The following is a 14,045-nucleotide window of genomic DNA, read 5'->3' on the forward strand; positions in this document are numbered from 1 at the left end:
GTGGGAACCTACTATTAAAATTAAAATTAAAGATCATGAATGATATGCTTTGTGTGATTTGGGTGCTAGTGTTTCCACGATTCCAAAGACTTCGTGTGATTTGCTAGGTTTCCGTGATTTTGATGATTGCTCTTTAAACTTGCACCTTGCGGATTCCACAATTAAGAAACCTATGGGAAGAATTAATGATTTTCTTATTTTTTAAAATAGGAACTATGTGCCCATAGATTTTATTGTTCTTGACATAGATTGCAATCCTTCATGTCCTATTATTCTTGGTAGACCTTTCCTTAAAACGATTGGTGCAATTATTGATATGAAGGAAGGGAATATTAGATTCCAATTTCCGTTAAGGAAATGCATGGAACACTTCCCTAGAAACAAAATTAAATTACCTTATGAATCTATTATGAGAGCCACTTATGGATTTCCTTCTAAAGATGGCAATACCTAGATCTATCCTTGCTTTTATCCCTAGCTAGGAGGATTAAACGATAGCGCTTGTTGGGAGGCAACCCAATTTTATTTTTATTCCTTGATTTTGCTCCTGTTTAGTAATAAATAATTTATCTAGCCTCTGTTTTGGTTGTGTTTTTTGTGTTTAATTAGTTTTTGTGCCAAGTAGAACCGTTGGGAAGACTTGGGGAAAGTCTTTTTAATCTTGCTGTAAAAAACAGAAAATTTAGCGCTCACGAGAACTGCTGCCATTTTTATTTGGAAAGTGATATTTAGTTAATTATTTTTCAAGATGATTAATAGATAAATTCCTCACGTCCATAAATTTATTTTAGAATTTTTGGGATTCCAGATCTTGCGTTAGCTACAGATTACTACAGACTGTTCTGTTTTTGACAGATTATGTTTTTCGTGTGTTGTTTGCTTATTTTGATAAATCTATGGCTAGTAAAATAGTTTATAAACCATAGAGAAGTTGGAATACAGTAGGTTTAACACCAATATAAATAAATAATGAGTTCATTACAGTACCTTGAAGTGGTGTTTTGTTTTCTTTCGCTAACGGAGCTCACGAGATTTTCTACTTTAAGTTTTGTGTTGTGAAGTTTTCAAGTTTTGGGTAAAGATTTGATGGATTATGGAACAAGGAGTGGCAACAGCCTAATCTTGGGGATGCCCATGTCACCCCCAAGATAATCTAAGGACACCTAAAAGCCAAATCTTGGGGATGCCCCGGAAGGCATCCCCTCTTTCGTCTACTTCTATCGGTAACTTTACTTGGAGCTATATTTTTATTCGCCACATGATATGTGTTTTGCTTGGAGCGTCTTGTATGATTTGAGTCTTTTCTTTTTAGTTACCACAATCATCCTTGCTGCACACACCTTTTTGAGAGAGATACACATGATTCAGAAATTATTAGAATACTCTATGTGCTTCACTTATATCTTTTGAGTTATATAGTTTTTGCTCTAGTACTTCACTTATATCTTTTAGAGCACGGTGGTAGATTTGTTTTATAGAAACCATTGTTCTCTCATGCTTCACTTAAATTATTTTGGGAGTCCTACAAAACAGCATGGTAATTTTCTTTAATTATTTTAGGCATTCAAGATTAATAATAAAATTTTCTTATGAGTGTGTTGAATACTATGAGAAGTTTGAAACTTAATAATTGTTTTGAGATATGGAGACGGTGATATTATAGTCGTGCTAGTTGAGTAGTTGTGAATTTGAGAAATGCTTGTGTTGAAGTTTGTGATGCCCGTAGCATGCACGTATGGTGAACCGTTATGTTAAGCAGTCAGAGCATGATGTATTTATTGATTGTCCTTCTTATGAGTGGCGGTCGGGGACGAGCGATGGTCTTTTCCTAACAATCTATCCCCCTAGGAGCATGCATGTAGTACTTTGCTTCGATAACTAATAGATTTTTGCAATAAGTATGCGAGTTCCTTATGACTAATGTTGATTACGTGGATTATACGCACTCTCACCCTTCCACCATTGCTAGCCTCTCTAATACCGCGCACCTTTCGCCGGTATCATACACCCACCATATACCTTCCTCAAAACAGCCACCATACCTACCTATCATGGCATTTCCATAGCCATTCCGAGATATATTGCCATGCAACTTTCCACCGTTCCATTTACCATGACACGCTCCATCATTGTCATGTTGCTTTGCATGATAATGTAGTTGACATTTTAGTTGTGGCAAAGCCACCATTCATAATTCTTTCATATAAGTCACTCATGCATCATTGCTATCCCGGTAACCGCCGGAGGCATTCACATAGAGTAATATTTTGTTCTAAGTATCGAGTTGTAATTATTGAGTTGTAAGTAAATAAAAGTGTGATGATCATCATTTTTAGAGCATTGTCCCAAGTAAGGAAAGTATGTCGGAGAGTATGATTCCCCCACAAATCGGGATGAGACTCCGGGCAAAAAAAAAGAGGCCAAAGAAGCCCAAAAAAGAGGCCATAAAAAAGAGAAAATGCCCAAATAAATAAAATATGAGAGAAAAAGAGAGAAGGGACAATGCTACTATCCTTTTACCACACTTGTGCTTCAAAGTAGCACCATGATCTTCATAGAGTCTCCTATGTTACCACTTTCATATACTAGTGGGAATTTTTCATTATAGAACTTGGCTTGTATATTCCAATGATGGGCTTTCTCAAAATGCCCTAGGTCTTCATGAGCAAGCGAGTTGGTTGCACACCCACTTAGTTTCTTTTTGTCGAGCTTTCATATACTTATAGCTCTAGTGCATCCGTTGCATGGCAGTCTCTACTCACTCACATAGATATCTATTGATGGGCATCTCCATAGCCCGTTGGTACGCCTAGTTGATGTGAGACTATCTTCTCCCTTTTTGTCTTCTCCGCAACCACCATTCTATTCCACCTATAGTGCTATGTCCATGGCTCACGCTCATGTATAGTGTGAAGATTCAAAAAGTTTGAGAACATTAAAAGTATGAAACAATTTCTTGGCTTGTCATCGGGGTTGTGCATGATTTGAATACTTTGTGTGGTGAAGATGGAGCATAGCCAGACTATATGATTTTTTAGGGATAACTTTCTTTGGCCATGTTATTTTGAAGAGACATAATTGCTTAGTTAGTACGCCTGAAGTATTATTATTTCTATGTCAATATTAAACTTTTGTCTTGAATCTTTCGGATCTAAATATTCATACCACAATTAAGAGAATTACATTGAAATTATGCCAAGTAGCATTCCACATCAAAAGTTCTGTTTTTATCATTTACCTACTCAAGGACGAGCAGGAATTAAGCTTGGGGATGCTTGATACGTCTCCAACGTATCTATAATTTTTGATTGTTCCATGCTATATTATATTCTGTTTTGGACATTATTGGGCTTTATTATACACTTTTATATTATTTTTGGGACTAACCTATTAACCGGAGGCCCAACCCAGAATTGCTATTTTTTTTTGCCTATTTTAGGGTTTCACAGAAAAAGAATATCAAACGGAGTCCAAACGGAATGAAACCTTCGGGAACATGATCCAGAGGACTTGGACCCTATGTCAAGACATCAACCAGGAGGCCACGAGGTAGGGGGCGCTCCTACACCCCCAGGTGCGCCCTCCACCCTCGTGGGCCCCCTGTTGCTCCATCGACATACTCCTTCCTCCTATATATACCTACGTACCCCCAAACTACCAGATACGGAGCCAAAATCCTAATTCCACCACCGTAACTTTCTGTATGCACGAGATCCCATCTTGGGGCCTGTTCCGGAGCTCTGCCGGAGGGGGGCATTGATCACGCAGGGCTTCTACATCAACACCATAGCCTCTCCGATGAAGTGTGAGTAGTTTACTTCAGACCTTGAAAGGATCGAGAAGAAGTGTCTAGAGGGGGGGTGATTAGACACTAAGTGCCAAAAGTTGCAGTTTTTAATATTCTTAAGTTTAAGTGGAGTTTAAGAACAAGTTTAACAAACACAATACATATCAAGCAAGCATGTAATGAGTATATGAGCAGTGGAAAGTAAATCATGCAACTTGCAAGAATGTAAAGGGAAGGGTTTGGAGTATTCAAACGCAATTGGAGACACATGTGCTTTTGTCGTGGTTCCGATAGGTGGTGCTATCGTACATCCATGTTGATGGAGACTCTAACCCACGGAGGGTAACGGTTGTGTGAGTCCACCTAGGGCTCCACCCACGAAGGGTCCACAAAGAAGCAACCTTGTCTATTCCATCACGGCCGTCGCCCACGAAGGACTTGCCTCACTAGCGGTAGATCTTCACGAAGTAGGCGATCTCCTTGCCCTTACAAACTCCTTGGTTCAACTCCACAATCTTGTCGGAGGCTCCCAAGTGACACCTAGCCAATCTAGGAGACACCACTCTCCAAGAAGTAACAAATGGTGTGTTGATGATGAACTCCTTGCTCTTGTGCTTCAAATGATAGTCTCCCTAACACTCAACTCTCTCTCACAGGATTTGGATTTGATGGAAAGAATATTTGAGTGGAAAGCAACTTGGGAAAGGCTAGAGATCAAGATTCATATGGTTGGAATGGAATATCTTGACCTCAACACAAGTGTAGGTGGTTCTCTCTCAGAAAATGTGTATTGGAAGTGTAGGTATGTTCTAATGGCTCTCTCTACGAATGAAGACTGGGTGGAGGGGTATATATAGCCTCCACACAAAATCTAACCGTTACACACAATTTGCCAAACTCGGTGGGACCGAATGGTTAAACTCGGTCGGACCGATTCAGCAAACCTAGTGACCGTTAGGATTTTCGGTGGGACTAAGATGCAACTCGGTAGGACCGATATGGTTAGGGTTAGGGCATAACGTAATCTCGATGTGACCGATTACACAAACTCGGTGGGACCGATTTTGGTAATAAGCTAACCAGAGAGTTGGTCAGGCAAACTCGGTGGGACCGATTCGCTCATCTCGGTGAGACTGAAATGTTACAAAAGGGAAACAGAGAGTTTACATTCCAATCTCGATGGGACCGATTGCTCATCTCGGTAAGACCGAAACGTTACGAAGGGAAACAGAGAGATTACAATCCCATCTCGGTGAGACCGAGATCCCTATCGGTGAAACCAATTTGCTAGGGTTTGTGGCAGTGGCTATGACATCTGAAACTCGGTGGCGCCGGATAGATAGAATCGGTGGGGCCAAGTTTGACTTTTGGTTTAGGTCATATGTGGATGTGGGAAGGTAGTTGAGGGTTTTGGAGCATATCACTAAGCACTTTGAGCAAGCAATCCATTAAGCAACACCTCATCCCCTCTTGATAGTATTGGCTTTTCCTATAGACTCAATGTGATCTTGGATCACTAAAATAGAAAATGTAGAGTCTTGATCTTGAAGCTTGAGCCAATCCTTTTGTCCTTAGCATTTTTGATGGGGTTCCACATCCTCTAATCAATGCCACTCCATTGTTGAACTTATCTGAAACATACTAGGTAAAAGTGTTAGTCCAACAAGAGATATGTTGACATTAATTACCAAAACCACCCAGGGAGCACTTGTGCTTTCAATCTCCCCCTTTTTGGTAATTGATGACAACATACATCAAAGCTTTAGATAAAGATATAGAGAATAGCAAGTAAAGCTTTGGAAAGACATCTAACATGCATAGGCTCCCCCTACATGTATGCAATCATGTGAAATATTGAATATAGGAGCATGTGAATGCGTAAACATGACAGAGTAAGCAATGTGTTACATGTATCTTGTCTATATGCATCAGAGCAAATGATGTGAATGTGAGAAATGTACCTTCATGCTCATGAGTCCTTGCAAACACTATGTACATCAGCAAGAACTTCTCATTCACATGACTTCGAAAATATTTCATATTAAAAATATATGAGACGGGATAATATGACTTCTCCAAAATAAATGGAATTTGGAGGAAAATATTAAAACCAAATAAATATTGTATTTTGGATTTTTTTTCGTTATTTTATTGGAATTAGGAAAAATATGCGTTTTTCAAAATTGCATTGGAGGCCCAAATAAATATTCACTTTGTCCGGAATATTATTAGAGGACCGTGAAAATTTATTTCAGGATTTTTGGAGTCCTTTTAGTATTTCTTTTATTTGTTTTTCCACGTCAAGATTTTAAAAAAAAATTACCGACCTAACTGGGCCGTGTCCGACCTAGACTCCGACCCGGCCGACCTTCATAAGCCGCCCCGCAAGCCCACCCGACCCTCCAGACCCGCGGCCGAAACCCTAGCCAGCCGCCACGCCCCGCCTCGATTTCCATGTCGCGCCGCCGCCGCCCCGTTCCGCCGCCCTGCCGCCGGATCCGCTCACCACCGCCGCCGCCAACCCCGTCGGAGCCGCCGCCGACCCCGCTGGACCTCGCCAAGGTAGCCGCCTGCCGCCGCCGGTTTTCGTTCGAAACCCTAGATCTCTTTTTTTGTTTTAAGATCGGTTTTGTTTCAGGGTTTTTCGGTTCGGTTAAATAGCAGACGTTCGTCCGTACGTTCGTTTTAACGAACGTTGTTCATCAGTTAGCCGCAGACAACGAACGTCCGTTCGTTAGCATGTTCGTCTCGTTTTATTTTCCAGGGTTTTTCCGCGATTATTTTCGATCGCGATTTCTGCCCTAATCTTCGATCTAGTTTATCTTTTCGCTCGTTTATCCGAATCAGGTGAAGCAAAGCGCCTAGATCTTCGTCTCGAAGCCCTCTTTCCATTTAACCAACTTAAACAAGATTTTGGTACTGTAAAACTTGACTTTAGCCCAGATTAGTAATCGGATCTTGTTTCTTTCGCAGTTTGAGTTTCGTTGCTCCGTTTGATTTGATTCTTTTTGCAAACTGGAGTTTTTCAGCTGAACTTTCTGGTTAGATCTTCTTATTTGAGATTTACCTGTGCATCTTTGCTTGATTGCTTAGGTATGCTATTGTTTGTTTGCGATAGAATTCCTAGAGTGCGAAGCGTGCTACTATGAGTCTTTAGGATTTGCAGATCGTCAGCAAGGCAAGTAACACTTTGATCATACCCCTTGATTACCCAGTTTTATGCATTAGTTACAACCCTCACACATTGCATGAGTAGGATCTCTTAACATGTGGGTTTGGGAAGTAGTTGATGAGGTAGGAACCTATTGCCCTTTTATTATCAAACCCTTGGGAGTTACTTCTATGTTATGCTTATATTGCTATGTTATGCTCGTATACGTGGATTGGGTTTGATTGTATCCATGACAGATGTGAGATTGTTAATTAATGGTTCAGCTTAAGGTGGCAACTTTAACACACATCTGGGTGGATTGCTTGTGGGCACCTGGAGAATCCAGTGTTGTCCTAGGATATCCCGGAGTACCCGTGTGATCATCCTATGGTCCGCCACCCAGGCTCAAAGGGGTCATAAGTTTATTCATGCTAGAAACTTCTGTGTGCAGCCACAAGTCATTATGGGCTCTGGCATAGTTGAGTATGTTGTGTGACCTCTTTCAGTGGTGGGCTAGCAGATGTAGGGGAAAGTAGGTGTAACGGTCCACCCAGAGTAAAGAGTTAATGCTTCTGAAAGACTGTGTCTCGGTCATCCGTTTCTCAAACACCTTGTAGTGCGAGAAATCCAACGGAGGAGATCGAGTCTTGTGGGGGAAAGTGCACAAACCTCTGCAGAGTGTATAAACTAATCATGGTTAGCTGTGTCCCCGGTTATGGACATCTTGAGTATCTGGTACTTGAATTATTGATTTGATCTCATCACTCTAAATTAATTTGTTGGGTTAATGAATAATTTAATTGGGATTGAGTTGGAGGAACCTTCTCAATGATGTTTCAACTACCATGATAGTTAAATAAAATATATTCCTTTGTTGTAGGGAAAAATTGGCTTTACGCAAAAACAATATAACCATAGAGCCTCCACCAGCCATATTGCATGTAGTGATAGCATTTATCTCTTCATTGCTCTAATGTGTTATATTGCCAGCATATTCCATGCGCTGACCCGTTCTCGAGCTGCAACGTATCATGTTGCAGACTTTTCAGACGATGAGTAAGATGCCGTAGGTCATTTGTCATGCACTCAGCTATCGTGTTGGAGTTGATGGACTCGCTTTATCTTCCAAGCCTTCCGCTTTTATTGTATTTAGATGGCCTTAAGCCATATTTATTGTAATAAGTTCTCTTTTGAGACATTCATTGTAATAAGTGTGTGATTTCTACTCTATTATAAATCCTCCGAAGTATTGTGTGTGTCAGCATTACCGATCCAGGGATGACACTGAAGCACAGAGACTTGACCGTCTGAGGTCGGGTCGCTACAAGATGGTATCAGAGCACACGCTGAATGTAGGACACGACCACTAAGAAAAGCCATAGGTCACTCTTCTCTACTCATTTCTGACTTCTCTCAATTTTCTACTCTTTAGGATGGCGGACTCAAGGAACAAGTTTGCACAACCGGATGAAGACACACCTTTTGGACGACACTTGAAGGAAGTTACTAAGTACCTGAACATCGGAATACCAAGCTTCACCGGGACCTACACCGCCACTTTACCAGAAGAGGACCGATGGATGATTCGAGTTCAAGTTCCAGGAAGGACGTTCTCGATAGTCACTAAACCCATAGAGTTTTCCTTTGATGCACCCACCTGGAGTCTAGGAAAGAGCATGGCAGCACACATTGCCATAGGACGCATCAGCGAAGTTTACCACAAGGAGCTTAAGGACACTATCTACCAGATATGTGGGCGCCGAGATGAGCAATGGGAGATGATCATCACCAGGAAGGATAGGTCCATTGCAGCATTCATCCAGGAATTAAACCATCACATTCGTCACCAGGAGAACCAGATGTGCGCAAGCATGATAGATTTGAAGAAGGCAATGACTAGGATCACAGAGCTAGAAGAGGATCTTAAGTCTACTCATGATGGATATGAGGAGGAAATGATGATACTTGTGGAGAGGAATGACGACGTGACAAGGAAGCTAGGAGTTTTCATGGGAGACCCCGCGCCAGGAGGAGAAGACGACGAAGCTAAGGAGATTCGTTTTGAAGACTACATCATCATTGATGACACCGACACCGGCCCTGATAGTAGTGATGATGACTATGAAGACGAAGCTGGAGCGGATATCATGGAGTTTTCCACCGATCAAAATTTCTAGTAGACCACCATACTATTAGTAGTATTCCCCCATGTAAATATTAGTAGTCCGAGCACTGTAACGATAGTTAGATCGATTGTATGCCCTTGCTTGATTGATTGAGTGATATGATATGCTTGTGTTTGTCTCATGTGCATATGGGTAGTGCTTCTCCTTAGACCTCATTCTATTCTAATCTCTCCCCTCTAAACCCATCAGATGCCTCCGAGATGTGACCCCGGATTTGCCTTCCCACCGGAGCTCACTCAATTGATCCAGCAGCAGAATACACAGATGTAGTTTCTAGTTCAGAATCAGGGCAACAACAACAACAATAACAACAACAACCCACCGCCGCCACCACCAGTTGACAACTTAGTCTGTTTTCTGAGGTTACAGTCGCCGGAGCCCATAGTTGTGGATGATTGGCTACGTAGGATTGGAAGGGAGTTAACCACTGCTGGTTGCACAGATGTTGAGAAGGTGCGTTTTGCCGCACACCAATTGGATGGACCCGCAGCCGCATGGTGGGAGAATTACGCAGCCACTTTTCCTATAGCCAATGTCACTTGGGAGCAGGTTCAGCAAGCTTTCCGTATAGCCCATGTCTCAACTGGAGCTATGAGCATGAAGAAGCGTGAGTTTCGCAACTTACACTAGGGCAACCGTACTGTGGGGCAGTACGTGGAGGAGTTTAGCAAGTTATCTCGTTATGCCCCAGATGACGTGGCCACCGATGCCGCGAAGCAGGAGAAGTTTATGGAAGGGATGAATGATGAGATGAGCATGCAGTTGATGGTGGCGACATTCAACAACTATCAGGAGTTGGTAGACAAGGCTCTTATAATTGAAGGAAAGCAACAGCAGATTGAGAGCCGCAAGAGGAAATATGGACAAGGGAAGTACAATTCAGGAGCTCAGCAGAAACCCCGTCTCACCCTGAACCCGGGAGGATTTACCCATAACCATGGAGGCCATAACCATAATGGAGGAATTCTGCATAACCACAACGGCCCTAGGAATGGAAATGGGAATGGAGTAGGCAGCAATCAGAACCGCTCTAATCCAGCAACGCCCGCCAAGAAGGACCTAAGTCACATTACTTGTTTCAAGTGCGGGAATACTGGACACTGTGCCACCGAGTGTTCTAAAGCGAAGAATGGGAATGTAAATGGAAGCTCTGGGAAGAAGCCCAACCCTTTCAATAGGGGACAAGTGAACCACGTGAACGTGGAGGAGGTTGAAGAACAGCCTGATGTAGTTATCGGTAAGTTTTTGGTTAAGTCATTTACTACAATTGTTCTTTTTGATACTGGTGCATCGCATTCATACATGTCAAGGGGATTCGTGGATAAGTATAAGTTGCCCACTAAAGTACTTAGGAAACCTATGTTAGTAAGCTCACCAGGAGCGGAGTATATGGCAAGTCAAGTATGTTTTCAGATGCCATTGACCATAGGAAGCCATGTCTTCCCCTCAGACCTAATTATTTTGGAGTCACAAGGAGTGGATGTGATACTAGGCATGGATTGGCTATCGATGTATGGGGGAAACATCGATTGCGCCAGTAAGTCGATTTTGCTCACTACCCCAGAGGGAAAAAGGATCAAGTATGTATCCCGGAATGCGCCGAGGAGGACCCAAGCGAATTCTCTCTCAGGAGTTGTTCAGGAGGCAGTGCATGTAGTGAGGGATTACCCGGATGTATTTCCAGAGGAGCTACCAGGCATGCCGCCAGATCATGATATTGAGTTTTTGATAGAGTTGTTGCCAGGCACCAGACCGATATCCAAGAGATTGTACCAGATGCCCGCGAATGATCTGGAAGAGATTAAGAAGCAGATTAAGGAGTTGTTGGAGAAAGGTTACATTCGACGAAGTTCATCACCATGGGGAGCCCCAGTGCTCCTGGTCGAAAAAAGGATGGATCATTAAGAATGGTTGTTGATTATCGTGTGTTGAATGAAGTGACGATCAAGAACAAGTACCCACTGCCGATGATCAATGATTTGTTTGATCAGTTGCAAGGAGCTAAAGTGTTTTCGAAGATCGATTTGCGATCAGGATATCACCAGCTGAAGATCCGAGAAAAGGATATACCTAAAACAGCTTTCACCATGAGGTACGGGTTATACGAGTATACGGTTATGTCATTTGGACTGACTAATGCCCCTGCCTATTTCATGAGTATGATTGTAGCGACCAGACCTCAAACGGTCCAATCTCTGTGCTCAGGTGTCATCCCTGGATCAGTAATGCTAACACCACACAGTACTTGAGGGATTTATAACAGAGTAGCAATCACACACTTATTACATCGAGTGTCTCAAAAGAGAACTTATTACAATAAATATGGCTTAAGGCCATCTAATAACGATAACAGCGGAAGGCTTGGAAGATAAGTGAGTCCATCAACTCCAACGGCATCACTAAGTATAGAACCACAACCAAAAACTCCCTAATCATCGTCTAAAAAGTCTGCAACATTAACGTTGCAGCCCGAAACGGGTCAGCACATGGAATATGCTGGCAAAGTAACACATAGAGAGTAATGGAATAATCAGGCTATTCTATATGCATATTTGGCTGGTGGAAAGCTCTATGGTTACAGTTTTTGCGTAAAGACAATTTTTCCCTACTGCAAAGGAATAAATTTTATTTAACTATCATGGTAGTTGTTAAAAATTGAGAATGGTTGACAGCATTCTCAATCCCAATTAAGCATCATCATTAATCAAAACCCAACAGAATTAATTTTAGAGTAACATGTTGAGATTCACATGATAATCCAGGTACTAGATACTCAAGATGTCCATAACCAGGGACACGGCTAACCATGATTAGTTTATACACTCTGCAGAGGTTTGTGCACTTTTCCCCACAAGACTCGATCTCCTCCATTGGGATTCTCGCACTACATGGTGTTTGAGAAACGGATGACCGAGACATAGTCTTTCAGAAGCGCTAGCACCTTACGAACGGGTAGACCATACCAACCTACACCCCCTACATCTGCTAGTCTACCACTGTAAGAGTTCGCACGACTTAATCAACTATGCTAGAGCCCATAGTAGCTTATGGCTGCACACGGAAGTTTCTAGCATGAATAATCTCATGATCCCTTTGAGCCTGGGTTGCGGTCCATAAAGAAAAACAGGCAATCGCTAGAATACCCAGGTGCCTCAATCCACCCAGATGTGTATTTAAGTTGCCACCTTAAATAAACCATTAATTAACAATCTCACATCTGTCATGGATACACTCACCAAATCCACATCTACTAGCATAGCATGGCATAATAAGCAAACCTAGAAGTAACTCCCAAAGGTTTGATAATAACAGGTAATAGGTACTACCTCATCTACTTCCCAAACCCACAATTTAATTAGATCCTAATCATGCAATGTGTGAGGATTGATATAATGCAATAAAACTGGGTAGTGGGAAAAACATGATCAAAGTGTTACTTGCCTTGCTGATGATCCGGGAAACCTAGCGATTCGAAGTAGAAAGCAGCGCACTCTGGGTACTCTATCACAAACAAACAAGCATACAATAAGTACTCAACTAATGCACAAGTAAAACTCAAATAAGAGATCTAACCAGAAAGTTCAACTTAAGAACTCCGGTTGGCAAAAAGAATCAAATTGAATGAAGCAAAGGAAGACAAACGGCAAAAGAAACAAGCTTCATTTCTATTCTGGATCTAGGGCAATTTTTACGGTGGCAAAAACTTGTTTGAGTTGGTTAAACGGGAAGAGGGTTTCGAGACGAAACTCCAGGCGCTTGAATCGACTGATTCCGATAAACGAGCGAAAAGTTAAACTAAAATGAAAATCGGATCAGAAATCGCGATCAAAAAAATCACGGAATAAATCCAAGAAAAGAAAAATGACGAACAGCTTAACGAACGAATGTTCGTTAACTGGATCTAAACGAAGAACGCGTTCGTTAAAACTAACGAATGAGCGAACGCTCGCTATTTAACCTAAACCGGAAAAAAAACCGATCTAAATGAAAAAACGGAAACTAAAAAAACGAACAAAAACCGGCGAAAACCGAACGGTTTTCCAAGAAAAACCGGCGGCGGGTCAACCTCGGCGGCTCGGGCGACGAGACGGGCGGCGGCGGCTCCGGCGAACGGCGTCGGCGGGCGGCGGGCGGCTCCGGCGGGGTGCGCGGCGGCGAGGGGCGGCGGCGTCGGGCTCCGGCGGCGGCGCGCGAGGCGGCGGCGGCAGCGAAAGGCGGCGGCTGCGGGCGCGGGGCTCGAGGCGGCGGCGGCTAGGGTTTCGGCAGGGTGCGACGAAAGGCGGCGGCAGCGGGTGCGGGGCTCGAGGCGGTGGCGGCTAAGGTTTCAGCCCCGGGGCGGGCCGTCGGCTTCTAAAGGCCGAGGCCGGAGGAGTCCAGGCCTAACACGGCCCGTAGGTCGGTTCAGTTTTTTTTAAATAGTTACGCTCCGAAAAAAACAAAAGGAATACTAAACGGACTCCAAAAATCCCGAAATAAAATTTCCCCGGCTTCTAAAATCAAGCCGCACAGGATGAACATTTATTTGGGGCCTAAATGCAATTTTGAAAAACGCGCATTTTTCCTAAATTCAGATAAAATAGCAAATAAAACCAAAATAAATCTTAATTGATTTTTTTATTAAATCCTCAATATTTCTTTCTCAGGGCTCGGTATCCCGGTTCTACAAGACATCCTCGACAATGGTAAAACAAGTCCAGCAAGACCACCCGATGCGCCGACATCCCGATAGGAGCTGCACATATCTCGTTCTCAGGGCAACACCGGATAAGCAATCTGTACAACTAAAACCAACCCTCGAGTTTCCCCGAGGTGGCGCTGCAAGGGCCTCTAGTTTGGACCAACACTTAGACAAGCACTGGCCCGGGGGGGTTAAAATAATGATAACCCTCGGGATGCGCGACTCCCAAGGGAAAAAGGCTAG

Source organism: Triticum dicoccoides, chromosome 5A (assembly GCF_002162155.2).
Source record: "Triticum dicoccoides isolate Atlit2015 ecotype Zavitan chromosome 5A, WEW_v2.0, whole genome shotgun sequence".
In the NCBI taxonomy this organism is placed as follows: Eukaryota; Viridiplantae; Streptophyta; class Magnoliopsida; order Poales; family Poaceae; genus Triticum; species Triticum dicoccoides.